Here is an 18,247-nt window from a genome sequence, read left to right as displayed (position 1 = left end):
TTTACCATTATATACTGTCTGTCTTTGTCTCTTTTAGCTACTGTTGCTTTAAAGTTTGTTTTGTCTCATATGAGAATAGCTACTGCTGCTCGCTTTTGGTGTCCATTTGCATGAAATGCCTGTTTCTACCACTTTCTTTAAGTTTATGTAAGTCATTATGTGTTAGGTGAGTCTCCTGAAGGCAGCAGATAGTTAGTTGGTGAGTTCTTATCCATTCTGTGGTTCTGTATCTTGTAAGTGGAGCATTTAAGCCATTTACAACCAACATTAGTATTAAAAAGTGAGGTACCATTGCTTTCATCATGCTCTTAGTTGCCTCTATACTTTGTTTTTTTTTTGTTTTTGCTTTTTAACTTGTATTTTTGTTTTATAGCTCTTGTGTGATTTATGCTTTAATGAAGTTCTGTTTTGATGTGTTTCCAGAATTTGTTTCATGATTTAGAGCTCCTTTTAGCAGTTCTTACAGTGATGGTTTGGTAATGGCAAATTCTGTCAGCATTTGTTTGTCTGAATATGACTGTATCTTTCCTTCATATATGATGTTTAGTTTTGCTGGATACAAAATTCTTGGCTGATAATTGTTTTGTTTGAGGAGGCTGAAGAAAGTGCCCCAATCCCATCTAGCTTGTAAGGTTTCTGCTGCAAAATCTGCTGTTAGTTTGATAGGTTTTCCTTTATAGGTTACCTAGTGCTTCTGTCTCACAGCCCTTAAGATTATTTCCTTTGTCTTAACTTTGGATAACCTAATGACAATGTGCCTAGGCTAAGATCTTTTTGTGATGAATTTCCCAGGTGTTATTTGTGCTCCTTGTATTTGGATGTCTAGGTCTCTCACAAGGCCACAGAAGTTTTCCTTGATTATTCCCCCAAATACATTTTCCTGGCTTTTAGAATTCACTTCTTCCTCAGGTACACCAATTAATCTTAGGTTTCATCGTTTAACAGAATGCCAGACTCCTTGGAGGCTTTGCTCATATTTTCTCGTTCTTTTTTCTTTGTCTTTATTGGATTGGATTAAATCAAAGACCTTGTCTTCGAATTCTGAATTTCTTTCTTCTACTTGTTCAATTCTATTGCTGAGACTTTCCAGAGAATTTCACATTTCTAAAAATGCGTCCAAAGTTTCCTGATTTTTTATTATTATTATTATTATTATTTATTTAAGCTATTTCCTTGACTGTTTCTCCCTTTACTTATTGTATCATTTTTTGGATTTTCTTGCATTGGGCTTCACCTTTCTCTGGCCCCTCCCTGATTAGCTTAATAACTAACCTGAATTCTTTTTCAGATAAATCAGTGATTTCTTCTTTGTTTGGATCCATTGGTGATGAACTGGTGTGATTATTTGGGGGTTGTTGAAGAGTCTTGTTTTGTCAGATTACCAGGGTTGGTTTCCTGGTTCCTTCTCATTTAGGTAGACTCTGTCAGAGGAAAGGTCTAGGGCTGAAGACTGTTGTTCAGACTCTTTTGTCGCACGGAGTGTTCCCTTGATGTAGTACTCTCCCACTTTTCCTATGGGCATGGCTTCCTGTGAGCCAAAGTGCATTGATTGTTGTCTCTCTTCTGGGTCTAGCCACCCAGCAGGTCTACCTGGCTTTGGGCTGGTACTAGGGGTTGTCTGCATAGAGCCCTGTGATGTGAACCATCTATGGGTCTCTCAGCCATGGATACCAGCGCCTGTTCCAGTGGAGGTGGTGAAGGGTGCAATAGACTCTGTGAGGGTCCTTAGCTTTAGTGGATTAATGCTCTATATTTGTGCTGGTTGGCCTCCTGCCAGGAGGTGTTGCTTTCCAGAAAGCATCAGCTGTAGTAGCATGGAGGAACTGGCAGCGGGCAGGGCCCTAGGACTCCCAAGATTATATGTCCTTTGTCTTCCACTACCAACTTAAACATTTGTGAGAATTTCAATATCAGAAATTTATGTGTAATCAAATTTATTCTGGTAGCCTAAATTCTGGTAGCTTATTTTCTTATATGCTTCAATCTTTATAATTTAGTTCTCACATGAGGGAGATCTAATATTGGAAATACTTTCAATCTGTATGTTTATGTATTTATTCTAGTTGTCCTGGCACAAGGTTATCAATGTTGCTGTGTGACCAGCCATTGGCTTTTCACATTTACAACTCCTCTGAATTTTTTCTTGCCTCATTTCTGGTGCTGGGAAATTCTGATATTTTCTCCTCATCTCCATTGTACATTTTAGGGATTCTTGAAACTTGTGATGCACAAACATCCACACCTTCCACATAAGTAAAATATTTTACTTAGATATTTTCTAGCAGACACTGAGTTCTCATGAGAAATCCTCAGTCTCTTTATTTGGAACACCCCCACCACAATATTCCATATGGAGTAGTTATGTGTAGAATGTGATTACTTCATTAATATGTCGAAGTATGGGTACATTTTGAACACATTTGTGAACTTGTAATCCCTTTCTTGATGAATAGTACCTGCAGATGAGCAGAATTGATATTTTCTCTGGAGCAGTAAGTTAGCACTGGTAGAATCTGTTCTGTAATCCCAGGTCCCTGGGCTCCAGTGTCAATGCTTCCTCCTTAGATCCTCCCTGACCCTGTAAATTTACCTCAGTCTCTATTTCTTAATCCAATCGCTATTTCAATTGATCTTCAATTACTTTGCATGTGGCCAGATATTATTTATGGGTTATATTCTAATTCACATTTTTCTGATGTAATTTCAGAGAGCCTAGAAAATATAATAAACTCCTTCTGACAGGTACTTGAGCCTCAGTATTTAAACATGAACAAATGCAGCATCTATTCCCTATCATGAGCACTCTTAATGGCAGTTGAGTGTTTATATCAAAAAAAAGTCAGGAATCATAATCATTTAGAGATAAAAGAGATCCCAGATATGAAACGTCAGCTAGCTTAGGAGTTTCAAGACTTTAGGATTTCACAAATCAATAAAATTAAAAAGAAAAAAATGTAAGGTTTAACATAGAGATATCACTTAAACAATGACTACTATTTTGATAAAAGGACATTCAACGGTAAAGATGTGGGAAATATAACCTCAGAGATGAAAATGTAATAGCTTGGGCCAAGCTCATTAAGTGTCCTTATTTTTGTGTTTCCACCATGGATGGCTGACACTGTCACCTCTGGCATGAGTCCACATCAGCACCTTGGAAATGCCTCCTATAGGGTAATCCTGCAGAAGGCACTAGCACCCCCAGACTCGGGCAGACAGCTGGCTAGACAGTGCTGCTGGGAGAGTACTGCCTCTCAAAACCCGTCTCTCTGTACCAGCTGCCCAGTGTTTCTGTTTCTGCCTACTTGGAGGAACAAAAGCAATCCTGCTCCTCTCCCCAGAGACAGGTAATTATGCCGCATTTTCTTTCCTGTTTCTTACATGACAAGCACTCAAAACTTGTCACTCTTTTGGTTCTCTCCAGTGCCCTCCAAACAGTCCATGTTCAAGCCAAAGAGGAATCACTTCTGCTTACCATGTTAACTTTTAAAATAGTTAACTGCAGCCTGCATTATGAGGATAGCATGCCAGCATAAGGAAGTTAGCATCATCTAGAGTGACCACAGAAGCTGCATCTGTCCGTGTGACTGGACACTGTATATGTCCAGATCTCTGCAAGGAAGAGTCATGTCGTATTTTAGAGTATGACTGAGTCACACTCAGAGGGAAGTGATTCCCACAAGCAGCTCCCAGCCAGTAACTGAGCTTGGCAGGGATACTGAGGCAGGCCCCTTCCTGGGAGAAATGGGACTCCAGAAGTCCTGGACCCTCTCTACTTCTTTTTATACCTGCTTACAATTTAGCCAATTCTTTTCTGCGCTCATCTCTTTCTTACAGTAGTGACCAAGGGATGTTACTAACGTTCAGTTTCCCCATCTTTTCACCTTAAGCTTTAAGTTCCTTCAGCACATCATCCGCCCTTCAAGTTATTCCTACAACAGCTTTACCAAATATTTCACCACTGCATAACATAGATTACCATCTTTCCAACCCTCAGTAACGGTTCTCTTGCTGACTGCCATCTGGCCCTAGAGCCACATATTTTAGGGTTTGTGTTTTGGCTGCTCCCCACTCCTGGTACCATAACACCATCTATCAAATCTACCTGTAGATCATGAAATTACATAGGGCTTCACCAAAACTGCTATGGAGGTGGGGAGAGGGACAATTGGAATGGAGCTCAGAAAGCTGCACTTGCAGAGTCATTTATGTAAGACTGTGATTGTGCTGCTGGTCCACATCAGAGGATGGGGACTACCATGGTCTGAATGTCTGTGTCTCTCCAAATTTCATATGTGGAAACTTAATCAAGGTGATAGTTTTAAGAGGTGGGGCATTTAGGAGCTGATTAAGGCATTTGGACAGAGCCCTTCTGAATGGGATTAATGACCTTATAAAAGAAATGAAGATGAACAAATGACCCCTTCCACCACATGAGGACATAGCAAGAAGGCACCATCTTAAAGCAGAGAGCAAGCCCTCACCAAGACACTGAATCTGCAGATGCCTTGATCTTAGACTTCCCAGCCTCTGAAACTGCAAAAAAAAAGTAAATAAATAAACTTCTGTTGTTTATAAATTACCCATTCTAAGGTATTTTGTTTTAGCGGCTCAAAGGAACTAAGACAAAGGTCATGGAGACCATAGGGTGAGTCTCAAGACTTCCCCCAGCTCTACTTGGCTGGTCTCCTGCTGGTATTTTCCGTCTGTAGAGAGGAAAAAGAACTCCCATTTTATCTTGCTTACCTGCACTTATGAAAAGTCAAACTGAGTCATGTTGAGAGCCAGGGAACATAGGAGTCGGTTCTTCAGCAGGAGCACTCAGCTAGTTGAAGGCAATGTGGAGTGATGGGAAGAGAGCAGTGATGCAGTGATGCTGGCACCAACTCCTTTACTATGGCATCCATTGTACCAGCTGCCATACACCTGGCTACTTCTACACCTTATCTCTAATCACTCCAGAATACGTATTAGTTTCCCCATCTTCTAGAAAGGAAAACTCAGACCCAGAGACACTAAGCAAGTAGCTCAAGATCACACACGTTATCTGTGATTAAGCCTCAGTTAGAACTGGAGTCTTGGATTTCCACATTTATGCCCTTTTCATGAAGCTACCTAACTTTGATCCTCAAGTTTTCCCATCTATAGCATGGGACTGCTGGACTAGAAATCTCTAAGTCCCCTTTATCTCTTGAATTCTGTGTCTCTAAGGATGAGAATAACAAAACTCCTTTGCCTCTAGCACTTTCCAACTCAAAGCCCTATCACTCTCATTACATCTAATCACTGCAGCCAGAAGCATTAAATAAAATGGAAGGACTGACATTGGGAGTGGGTGAGGCAGAGAAGTTGGGGGCGTGGAGAAACAGCTCTTTTTACATAACGATTGCTACTATGATTTGGTTATAAATAACCAGTGAAGACAATCAGGCTTTTCTGGCAGTCCCTAATTGTAGTGAATGTTGGAATACAGTGACCACCCAAATGCTCTAGACTGATTGGGAAGGTGCCACTTCTAAATCAGCTGGGCTAAGTGCATTGCATAAGCTGAGTATTTAGCTTAATGATTAGAGCCAGTTGACGAAACACAAGAATATGGAAGCCTCCTGCTACTTCTCAGAAGATAAGACAATGGCATTCCACCACCAGTGTTTACTGTGGTACCCAAAGGGAGCTCCAGTTACTTCCCTCTGTGCCTATAACCCTTGGATCACCTGGTTGCACCAGACCCATCCTGACTAAAATCCCTCCAAAGGACCAAAGAGGAGATACGGACAAAAATAAAAAATAAATCTCATCTGCTCTCTTTCCTAAGGACCCAGCAGCCTCTGTCCATCCGTCGTTCATTCACTCATTCCACACACTTTCATCTAGCCCCTGCTGAATGCCAAGCACTGGGCTGGAACTCTGGGGACTGTGGAGGTGGAATAGGAGAATATGGGCTTTCTGTGAGCAGTGATTGCCTAAAATATATACATCAAGGTTGTAGGATCATATTCACCACTGCACTCTAGCCGGGGCGACAGAGTGAGACCCTGTTTCAAAAAAATAAAAAAAAATTGTAGGATCATGGAGAAAGTGTCTTAAGTGTTTGGTGCTGTGGACAGGCAACACAGGCAGAAACTGGTGGCTAGGGAATCAGAAGTTTTCAGGAGGGAGCATTTGACTTGGGCTTGAACTGAGCATCATAGGGCAATATAGAAACAAGTTTATGGATAATTCACTGAATTGGTGGCAGTTTATAACTTGAATCTTCCTTCAGATGATTGAAGTTAGTAGCCCAGCTATGAAAGTCTAGGTTACAGATGTCTCAGCCACAGCTTGCATATATATGGATGAGGTTCATACATATGCAGACTTGGGCTCCTGCCAAGATATGAGAGTTTTGGTCAGTCTCTGTCTCAATTCTAATGTCTCTGCCTACATACTTGAGTCCAGAGTTGTCATGCAAAGAACAGAACCCTGGAACAATCACACAAGGATTTGGTACTAGGCTTAGCCATTTTCTAGCCATGGGGACAAAAGAAAATTACTGAACCTCTCTGAGTCCCAGTTTATTTGTCTATAAAATAGGGATAGTGATACTGGGGTTACAAGGAAATTGTGAGAATTAAAATAGTTCAGGAGAGGTTAAGTTGTCCTGGGGCCACCTTTGTCATTGCAGTGACCACACTCTGTAGTGAGGGCACCCTTGAGAGCAGACAGCAGAGCTGCTATGTGATTCATCTCTAGAATCCATGATTCTTGGAACACTTCCTGAGAGCTATTAGGCATTCAAGAAATGTTAATGGTAGATCATAGTATAATGGTAGATCGTAGTATTGTGATAGATCATAGTATTGTATTATTGTTCAGCAAACATCTGTTTTCCCTCCTTTCAATGGAAGTGGTGTACTTCCCCACCCCACTGACATTGGGCTTAGCCATGTGACTTGCTTCAGCTAATGGAATGTGAGTGACTCAATGAATGCCACATCCAAGCAGAGGCGTTAAATATTCCTGCATGGCCTCTGGTGATCCTGTCCTCCAGCATGAGATGAACATGCTTCAGATAGCTGCTGCTACTCCCCTGGATGCTCTTCTGAGAGCCAAGTGAAGCAAATAGGAACCCAATTCACCACCCAGATCCAGGCCCATCTGAATCTAGCCAGCCCAGAAGAGCCCTGTAGAACCACAGCTGACCTATGGAAATGAGAAGTAAATGTTTGTTGTTTTTAGCATTGAGATTTGGGGATTACTTTTTATGTGGCATCATCACAACAAAGCCTGACTAATATATTGTATAAAGTTAATTGAGTACTAACAACATGCCAGGTATTGTTCTAAGTCCTTTATATAAAGAATCCCATCTAATCCTTACAGCACTGCATAAGGAGGTATCATAAATATCTCCATTCAGCTGATTAGAATTGAGGCATCTGGTCAATCCCCTTCATGTTATTCCTCCTCACTTCCTGCATCCGAATGAACCAAGCCTCCTGTGTTCATTAGAACCACAGACCAAGCCTGCTGGAGAAAGACAGGGCTGTGAAGATGGGAATGAATTGGCAAACAGCTTTGGGATGACAATGTTAAGGCCAGGCAAATGCTCTCAGTAACCTCAAATGAGTGTTGATGTTCATGAAGCCTGCTCAAAAAAGACACAGAAATTGACGTCTTTTATCTGAGGACCCTTCCTTAGCCTCAGGACTTAGGCTATGGGAGCATGAGCCACATAACCATGAGAGGCAGGGGGTTCAGTGAGAAGAATAAGCTCAAGAGTCTCACCTGTGGGTCAGAATCTCAGCTGTGCCACACATACTGTGTGATCTTGAGCAAATCACCAAACCTCTCTATTCCTCATTTTTGTCACCTATAAAGTGGGACTATTACTTGTACCTACATCCTGGATTTGTTGGGACAATAAATGAGTTAGAGTTCCCAAGATGCTTAACACAGAGCCTTTGCATGCAGCAAGCACCCAGTCAATGCCCATGACCATGGCCCCCTGCTCATGCTGCTCTTTGGTTCCCCCTGAGGTCTTTTGGGGACAGAGAGTGTGAAAATGCCCTCTACCCACACAAGGAAACAGGACTCAGGGACAGAGGACCTGTGCCCTGACCAAGGCAATGCATCCCTCACCATATATGCAGTGGTGCATCCTTTCCTGTTGCCTTTTGGATCAGCAATTAAGGCTTTAGTCTTTTTTGTTTGTGTGCAAAGGTATTTTCTTAATGGCCCTGCAGCCCAGCCATCACAAAAATGCTTTCCAGCTCTCAGGGAGAACATTTCTGATGCATGCTGAATCCAGAATTCAAATGAAGCAAAATAAAGGCACCAGGGGCTCTTACGAGACAGAGTGACTCAAAATAGAGGGAATGTGGGGACTTGGGGCATAAGATTGATCATGAATCACCAAATAGAAAAACCTTGGGATGGCTTTCAAGAAGAATCCTCCTTGAAGTTTTAACTTTCACCTACAAGCAAGTTTTCTCACTGCTCTGTACAGCAGGGTAAGGACAGCAGCCTCACAGCATCAGTCTGAGGATAGAATGGGTTAATGCAGCCAGGCACAGTGGCTCATGCCTGTAATCCCAGCACTTTAGGAGGCCGAAGCAGGCGGATCATGAGGTCAAGAGATCAAGACACCCTGGCCAACATGGTGAAACCCCGTTTATACTAAAATACAAAAATACTAGCTGAGTGTGGTGGTGCATGCCTGTAGGCCCAGCTACTTGGGAGGCTGAGGCAGGAGAATTGCTTGAACCTGGGAGACGGAGGTTGCAGTGAGCCAAGATCGCACCACTGCACTCCAGCCTGGGTGACAGAGTGAGATTTTGTCTCCGCAAAAAAAAAAAAAAAAAAAAAAAAAAAAAAGAATGGGTTAATGCCTGAGAACTCTTTGGCACAGTGCCCAGCACAAATTCAGCAGTCACTCAGTGTTGGCTATCATCTTTGGTGATGTTGGTCCCAAACCCAGACCTCTGCTCTTGTCCTCGGCTCATACACCCACCTGTATAGCCCATATGCACTTTAAACATGAGTCCAAAATGGAATCCAAAATATGAGATGCCCTCGTTGCCACCACCAGGTTTGCTTTCCTCTCAAGCCGCTGAGGGATCCACAGAAGCAGAGACCATGATGAGAACCCATCTTTAACTCTGGGTCGCTAGCACTGGGGCAGAGTAGGCAGTCACTACATCTTCAGAGCTTGTGAGTTTTATTTTGCTTTGTTTTGCAATCTGTCATCCCCACACTCTTACTATATAAGACAGTGCCTAGCCAGACAAGCATAGGTTTAAATCTCCACCTTGTCACTTCTTAGCTGTGTGACCCTGAGCGACGAGCTTCAGTTTTCTGAGCCTCAGCACCTTTAGCTGTACAGTGAGAATGAACAGACCTCCTCACAAGGCTGCTATAAAGAATTAATGAGGCTGGGCATGGTGGCTCCCACCTGCAATCCTAGCACTTGAGGCCGAGGTGGGTGGATCACCTGAAGTCAGGAGTTCGAGACCAGCCTGACCAACATGGTGAAACCCCGTCTCTACTAATAATACAAAAAATTAGCCGGGCATGGTGGTGGGCGCCTGTAATCCCAGCTACTCGGGAGGCTGAGGCAGGAGAATCGCTTGAAACCAAAACCGGGTGGCAGAGAGAGGTTGCAGTGAGCCAAGATTGCACCATTGCACTCCAGCCTGGGTGACAAGAGTGAAATTCCATCTCAAAAAAAAAAAAAAGGAATTAATGAGATCACTCTGCACAAATCCTAATGTGGCATCTGATACAGGGTGAGTTCTAGTAAATGAGCATTTTTTACACTCAAGATGTAAGAGTGATGGTTTCATTATTAGAGATGAGAGAACCAAATTAATAAACGTTTAATCATGTACTTAAAATCACACAACTGGGACTCATAACCAAGCCCTTTTCTTCCTGGTCTGATGTTCATTCCTTGTTGTCTGAAATGTCAAATCATTTTACCAGAATAGCAGGGGAGAGAGGGACAGAACGCTGCTTAAATTATTGATTTTGTTTTAGCAGCCTCTCATCCTGCAAGAGGGGCTTGCAGTAACAAAGGCCTGGCACCTTTGAGTTTGTTTTTGGTCCATTTTTTAAATCTTCATTCCCTTTAGCTCTTGTTGAAAATGGCTTCCTGCCACTTTGCACAGAAAAATCTCTTTCATGAAATACCAAAACCAAACAAAAAACAGGCCTTCGAAATGCTGTTTTGCCTCCTCCTAAGAGCTAACATTTGCCAGTTGTAAATTAACATTCCTTTCGCTTCTTTCAATAGAAAATCAATCAGGGCCCTAAAATCCCTGCACATCTGTATTTAATCCACAAATAATTCAACAATGTTCTATCTTAATGGGATATTGTGAGAAAAGCATAAATGTCATCAACTTCTTTTACGTGGAAAGAACAATAGGGCATGAACTTGTTTGTGCTCCTGATGTCCTTTAGAAATGGATTCCTAAGGACCAGGAGTGTTCTCCCCACCGATGGTGCACAGTGCCACAAGCAAGGACAGTCAACTGGGAGTTGGGAGACCTGGACTTCAGTTCACACCACTTTGCTGGGGTACTTGGGCAAGTCCCTCAGGGCCTCAATTTCTGCATCTGCACAATATAGGGAGTGGTCAACATGATTTCCAAAGTCTCTAGCCAGATTTCAAATTTGTTTACAGCACACAGAAAATTGCTAAAGAGAAAAAACTATAGTGGCCATTTCTGTTCAGGCTGCAAAATCTTGTGCACTATTTACATATTTAGGTATGAACTGTCTCAAAGGGTCTTTCATTTAAAAATGACCAACATGGAGAAACCCCATCTCTACTAAAAATACAAAATTAGCCAGGCGTGGTAGCGCATGCCTGTAATCCCAGCTACTCCAGAGGCTGAGGCAGGAGAATGGCTTGAACCCGGGAGGCAGAGGTTGCTGTGAGCCGAGATAGCACCATTGCATTCCAGCCTGGGCAACAAGAGCGAAATTCCGTCTCAAAAAAAAAAAAAAAAAAAAAAAAAAAAGAGGATGTAGGCTACAGCCATATACCCTGAACATGCCCAATCTCATCTGATCTTGGAAGCTAAAAAGGGTCAGACCTGATTAGTACTTGGATGGGAGAAAATGAAGGTGGAGATAGTTCTTTGTGAAGACACATGTGTGTACTTATTTGTGCACTTGTGTGCTTGCAATTGCATCTTGGGCACATGTGTATTGTGGAGGCAACTGTGTGCCTGTGGAGTGTGTATACATAAGTACCTGATGTATGTTTGGCTGCAGAGGCACAGAAGGTCAGCAACAGCAGGTGGCTGCATGCAGGGGCACTAATAATTACTCATTTTATACAAACTGTTTAGCAACAATGTTAGCTATTCTACTGCTGACTTTACGAACAGAGAAAATGTGGCCGGACACAATGGCTCCTACCTGTAATCCTAGCACTTTGTAGGGGCTGAGGCAGAAGAAGCCCTTGAGCTCAAGAGTTTGAGACCAACCTGGGTGACGTAGTGCGACCTAGTCTCTAAAGAAAATTAAAAAAAAAAAAAACTATCCAGGTGTGGTGGTGCATGCCTATAATCCCAGCTACTTGGGAGGCTGTAGCAGGAGGATCACCAGAGCCCAAGAGTTTCAGGCTGCAGTGAACCATGATTGCTCCACTTCACTCTAGCCTGGATGACAGAGCAGGACCCTGTCCCCCTGCCACAAAAAAAGAAAAGAAAAGAAAAGAAAAAAGAAACATAGAATAGAAAACGTCTCCTGGTTTGCATCCTGGAATAGAGAAATGAGCACAGGCTTTCAAATCAAACAGTAGTGATTCATATCCTGCCCCTGGCACTCACCCAGCATCTCTGAACCTGAATATTTTCATCCAGGTTGACTTAAGGATGAAATGGAAAAAGGTTTACAAAGTACCTGGGGCATAGCAAAGGATTCAATAAATGTTCTCTCCCTTTTCTTCTGTATTAGTTATCTATTGCTAAATAACAAATTAACCCAGAACTTAGCAGCTTAAAACAGCAAGTGTTTTTCTGATAGTGTCTGTGAGTCAGGAGCCCAGGCAAAGCTTCGCTGGGTCTTCTGGCTCACAGTCTCCCAAAGGCTGCAATCAAGGAGTAATATAAGGCTATGGTCTCATCTGAAGGCTCAACTGAGGGATGCTTCCTTTCCAAGCTCACTCATGTGATTATTAGCAGGTTCAGGTTTTGGCTGGCTCTTGGTCAGATACTCCCCCAGCCTCTGGTTTCTTGCTACTGGGCCTCTTCATAGAACACCCACAACATGGCTGCTGGCTTCCATCAGAACAAGAAAGCAAGAGAGCAAGAGAGGGTGAGCAGGATGGAAGTCATTTTCTTCTTGTAACTTCTCAGAGGTGCTGTTCATCAGTTTCACCATATTGTGTTTGTTAGGAGCAAGACATTAGGTTCAGCCAAGATATAAGGGAGTGGAGAGGATTATACAAGGGCATGAATACCAGGAGACATGGATCACTGGAGGCCATCTTAGGGGCTCCTGGGAAGCCTGTCCTCCAGCCCCCAGTGATTCACATCCTCCACCACATGCAAAATACACTTGTGTCCTGCCAAGATCCCTAAAAATCTCCTCCCCCTTCAGCATCAACTAAAGTTCAGAATCTCATCAAATCAGGTGTTGGGGTGGGGACTTCTTGAGAATGACTAGTCACATGCAGCTCCTAGAGTACAGTTCCTCTCTCTCTGAGAGCCTGTGAAACTAGAGAGACACAGTATCTGCTTCCATATGCCTAGCATTAAATGGTATAACAGGCATGGGTTAGCTCTATATCTGTCTCCTTTTTCTCTAGATGTTTGATGAGACAAGTATTTTAATTTTGTATTCCACTAATTTATTCATTCAACAAATACTTATTAGGTACTGACTATAGACTCTTTATTTATTTTGCATTCCCATTTTGCCAACAAGGAATCTGAGAATCAGAGGCAAAATATTACAGCTTGGCCCACTGAATTATTTTTTCTTCTCTGAAAGGACCTCTAGCGTTCTCCATCAATGAGGACTTTCTAGTCACAGCTGCAGTGAGGTTTGAGTTTAGCTGATTAGACCATCAACCACAAAAACTATACATTCAAATACTTTTATGTGGCAGAATATCTAAGAATAATTCAAGCTAATAAAAGATCTAGAGAATAATTAGATATATTCATTGTTAATAAGAGCCCATTTAATATTGTAGCAAAGGCAAGATCAGGGCAGGATCAAGGCAGATAATTTTCAAACATGCCTAATGATAGGGTAGACCAATGGTGTTTTTCAATTGTGGCTATATACATTCTAACACATTCAATTTTTTTTAAAAAGTGAAGCTTAGGTCCTATTCCTTAGAAATTCAGATTTAACTAATTTGGAGTGGGCCCCAGACATCAATATTTTAACTTTCAAGTGGTTCTAGGACAGACAGGTTTAGGGGCTGTGGAGAGACACAGAATGGCAAGTACTTAGAACATTCACACATCCCCCACCTCCCAAGCTCCTAATAGAAATCATTTATTAACCAGTCCCCTCAATGTCATTGGTTGGAATGCAATTGTGTAGTCTTTCTCATCCCAGGACTCCAGGCAGCCCCTACCCATGAAGCCAAGTTGACATATGAATGAAGGCATATGTGTTAGCCCTGACAAGCCACACTGGGCATGCTTTCCCAAACCTACAAATTATCAAGGGTGTAGAAAAATAGAGCCCTCTCCATGCTGAGCAGATCTCACTCATGTAGACAACTGAGGTCTAATTACCCATTGGAAAGGGCCATTGGAAGAGCACAGGAAAAGGTCCAAGATGGAGAGGGAATTTACAGCCAAGTCTGATAATGGTTTCAGAACCTCAAAATACTTCACCTGGAGAGGACCCATGGGCAATATACACGAAGGAGCTCTCCTCTTCCTGAGTCCCTCCAAAGAGTTGTGTAAAGCCCAAAAGGGGGGCTCTCCAGGAGTAGATGCTCTTCAAATCCCACTTCTATCCCTTACTAGAAGTATAACCTGGCTTGCTATTGAGCCTCTCTCAGCCTCCTTTTCCAAATGAGGACAATGGTGCCTATGTCACAAGAATATTGCAGTGATTCCATGAGAAGATGTATACAAAGCACCTTGCCCAATATATACTCAACAAATGCTGGTTGTCACCTTTATTCTGTCAGTGTTGGTGGAGTGCTGGTACTCATAGTTCACTAAGAGTTTTTAGGACAGCAATGATCTTAGAAGAGAATCAGATCAAAGTTCTGAGTGTTTTCCCTGGAACTGGCATTGTATTATTAATATCCTACAAATGGGAGACATGTATCCCCTGGTCTCATACCTGGAATATCAAAATGGTACTTCATTAACAGTGTCAAAGCAAAAGTCTGATGGCTCTGCCTGCTCTTGTGAGTAGGGGTACTCATATTCCCTTTAAGCCCTTCCCCCAAATTGGCCTAGAGGTCCAGGGGGTTCCACATGGGCTCAACGTTCTCTGATTAACTCTCCCCTCATATCAACAACTTCCTCCTATCAAGCTTGACATCTTGTCCTATTTCTTCCTATTCTAGGTGTAGGCAAGTCTAGTTTGCTCTTCAGCTACTCTATCCCTCTCCTGCATATTGACTCTTGAATTCTCGATCCCTAGTATCTTCTCACACTGTCTGTAAAATGGAGCATGGAACCACTACATAGAAACAGGAAGGTTCTGCCCTGTACTCTCAGCTCTTAAGGGCACAGTCACAAGAAGACCATTTTTAAATTCTCATTGGGTAACACCCTTACACATTCCACATGCATCATAGCACATAACTCTGACAATAAACTACAAGGTAAGCAACTAATTATTCCCTTTTTAATATTTTTTAAACCTAGGAAGGTAACTTAATCTCTTTGACTTCCAGTTCTCATGAACTAGAACATTAGAGAATCAAGATTTGAACCAGAGGTGATGGTTTTTAAAATATGTCTGCTAGATATCAAAATGAGTGCATGGGATTTGATATATGTACATAGGTAGGCATAGAAATAGATAGAGATGCTCAAGGATATGTGTATATGCACATATGAATATGTGTATATGCACATATGAATATGTGTGCATGTATATACATGTATCCATTTCCCAACTCTGTCTTTTAAGAGGATATAGAAACAATATCACCCCAGTAACAATAAACACCCTAGTGCCCACATCTTGATTTCTCCATACCATTTTCTGCTAGAAGGAACCCTGGTCTCCTTGGAAAAATGGATGATTCCAAGGCTTGGACAGGGAATACACAAGATGAGTCTGACATATCTCATGTTGAAAAGTAACAAACTACTCAAAGAATAATGACAGCATGTCAAAAGGACACAAGAACCAACTTAAAGGGCTCCCACTCACCAAATCTAGGGCAACCTAAATATCATGATAAGTATGGATACCCTCAGTTCACTGAGAGATTTGAGGTCAGGGACAGTCTTAGAAGACAATAGAAAACAGTGTTCTGAGTGTTGCCCCTAGAATGAGCATTGTGTTAATATCAAAGAAATGGGACACATGTGTCCCCAGGTCCCATACCTGGAATGTAAAAATAGTATCCAATAACAGCGTCAAGTAAAAGATTATAACCTATTATAAAAACTAGAAACCCGGGCTGGGCATGGTGACTCAAGCCTGTAAATCTCAGCACTTTGGGAGGCTGAGGTGGGAAGTCTGTTTGAGCCCAGGAGCTTGAGACCAGCCTGGACAACATAGGGAGGCCCCGTCTCTACAAAAAAAAAAAAAAAAAAAAAAAATTACCTGGGCATGGTGGCATATGCCTGTGGTCCCAGCTACTTGGGAGGCTGAGGTGGGAGGATCACTTCAGCCCTGGAGTCAAGGTTGCAGCGATCTGTGATCATGCCACTGCTCTCCAGCCTAGACAACAGAGTGAGACCCTGTCTCAAAAACAAACAGAAAACTAGAAAACCAAGATTCTATGCCGATGTCAATAATATAAACAAGTGTTCTTCCTTACAGTAGAAAACCAATAATACATTTAGAAAGATTACAGAATTTTTTTAAAAAACACGATTTGACAACCACAGTAATAACTGATTCAGGGAAGGGCTACTAATAAATGCTAAAACCAATGGATGCAAGTTTGAGAAATAATAGGATATCTTCATAGTCTCAAAGTATTTCTCCAAAGGAAATACATATTAATTATAAAGAGTAAAATGGTGGACAGCGCCGTAACCCCATGAACAAAGTTAACATTGCTAGTAATGGGACTAATTAATAGCACCTGCCCCTCATGCCTTGAGCTACAGGAACTCAGCATGGCATCAGTGATATTCCTGCCCAACATGCATAACAGAATCTAATCATGGAAAAGCACCAAAAAACCGAAGTTGAAGGACAATTATACCAAGTAACTGGCCAGGTAATCTTCACAAAGGTCTGTGTCAAGAAAGACAAAGCAGCAGAAACTTTCAAATTACAGGGGACAGCTAAATGCAACACATGGTCTTGGATTGTTTTGTTATAAAAGACATTATTGTGAAGTCTGAATACAGTCTGTAGATGAGATGAGAGAATTCCCTGTTTTTAGGAAATATGCAACAAAATATTCAAGAGTAAATGGGCATCACACCTTAGATGACTCAGAAGAAAAAGGGAAGAACAGAGATAAGTGATACAGTGAAACCCTGATGTTTGGGGGATCTGGGTAAACAATATTTAGAAATTCTTTGTACCGTGTTGCAAGGTTTCTGTAAGTCTGAAACTATGTGAGAACAAGTGTTTAAAAATAAAGCATAAAATGTAAAACATCTCTTCTGCAAATTCTTTGGCACTCCTCCCATGAAGAGGTAAAGTCTAATCACCTCCCCTTGAATATGATTTGGACGTAATGACTCATTTCTAACCAATGAATATGGTGTATGGATGCCTAATTATAAAAGAAGATTCAGCATGTATCAGAACAAGGAAGTTCTGGGGCATGTGTTTTGTGTAATTCACGCTCTGTGTGGTTCATGTGCCCATTGCTCAGATAAAGAAGCTGGAGCTCAGAAAGGTGCCCAAATTCAGAAGACTAATAAATGGTGGAGCCAAACTTCAAACTTAGGGCACTGGAGCCTCCAGTCCCAGGCAGGTGGCCTTGTGGACGGGGAGCTGGGACCTGGAGTCTGCCTGCCTGGCCAAGGCCTCTCGAGTGCTGCAACATGGGTATTTGGGGCCGGATAATTCTCTGTGCACCATAAGTTGTTTAGCAACATCTTTGGCCTCTACCCAGAAGACGGCAGGAGCACCTGACACCCAGTTGTGACAACCAAAAATGTCTCCAGACATTGCCAAATATCTGTGGGGGTGCAGGGTGCAAAGTTCCCTCATTTAAGAACCACTGACCTAGGGTGAACCGTGGTTCCACTACTTACTTTTCACATGACCTTGGACAAACAACCTTGTCCTCAAGGTCCTCTGTGCCCCCATGTCCTCACCTGTAAAATGGAAAAATAATAACATGTGAGGTTAATGTGAGGAATAAATAAGAATCCAGGAAAGCAATTGGCCCATCATGTAAGAGCTACTTTGCCCATAACCCTAGGGTGCCTTCCCTCCAAACACAAAGCTGTGCACAGAGGAGGTACACAGTGAAGATCTGCTGTTGTATAGCTGTGGGGATGAGTCAATTAACCATTTCAGGAATAAATGAACAAAAAACTGAATGTCCTGATCTGTGCACTAGTGCATTTGCTGACTGAAGATGTCCTGGCATCCTCTCTCACCATCAAAGAGCAGTTAGGATTAAAGACTCCACAGCCAGGCTACCTGGGTTCAAGTTGAGCTCTGCCACTCAGGAGCTATGTGACCACAGGCTGGTTATTTAGCCTGCCAATGCCTCCATTTCCTTATCTGTAAAATGGGGTAATAAAAGTGCTTACCTCACAGGGCAGTGAGAGTGAAATGAATTAATACATGTATTGTACCCAGCACAGGCTGGGTCTCCATCATGCCTGCTGCAATTGCTGCTACAGCAATTAACATTAATCCTATCACACTCCTCTTTTATAGCCCTCCAGCCACACTCCTCCGAGGCTGCCAAGAACAATCCCATTTCCAAGCCTTTGCACTTGCCACTCCCTCTGCCTGGATTGCTCTCCTTCCCAGACATTAGCAGCCCTCCAATCCTTACTTCATCAAGGTCTCTCTTCATGTGGCTCTTTGGAAAGTCCTCCCCTGACCACCATAAATAAAACAGCAGCTTCACCACCCTACTCACCCTGGGCTTTTTGCAACATAGCAATTA

This window comes from Pan troglodytes, chromosome 12, assembly GCF_028858775.2.
Source record: "Pan troglodytes isolate AG18354 chromosome 12, NHGRI_mPanTro3-v2.0_pri, whole genome shotgun sequence".
NCBI lineage: Eukaryota > Metazoa > Chordata > Mammalia > Primates > Hominidae > Pan > Pan troglodytes.
Note: the sequence above shows the minus strand (reverse complement) of the source record.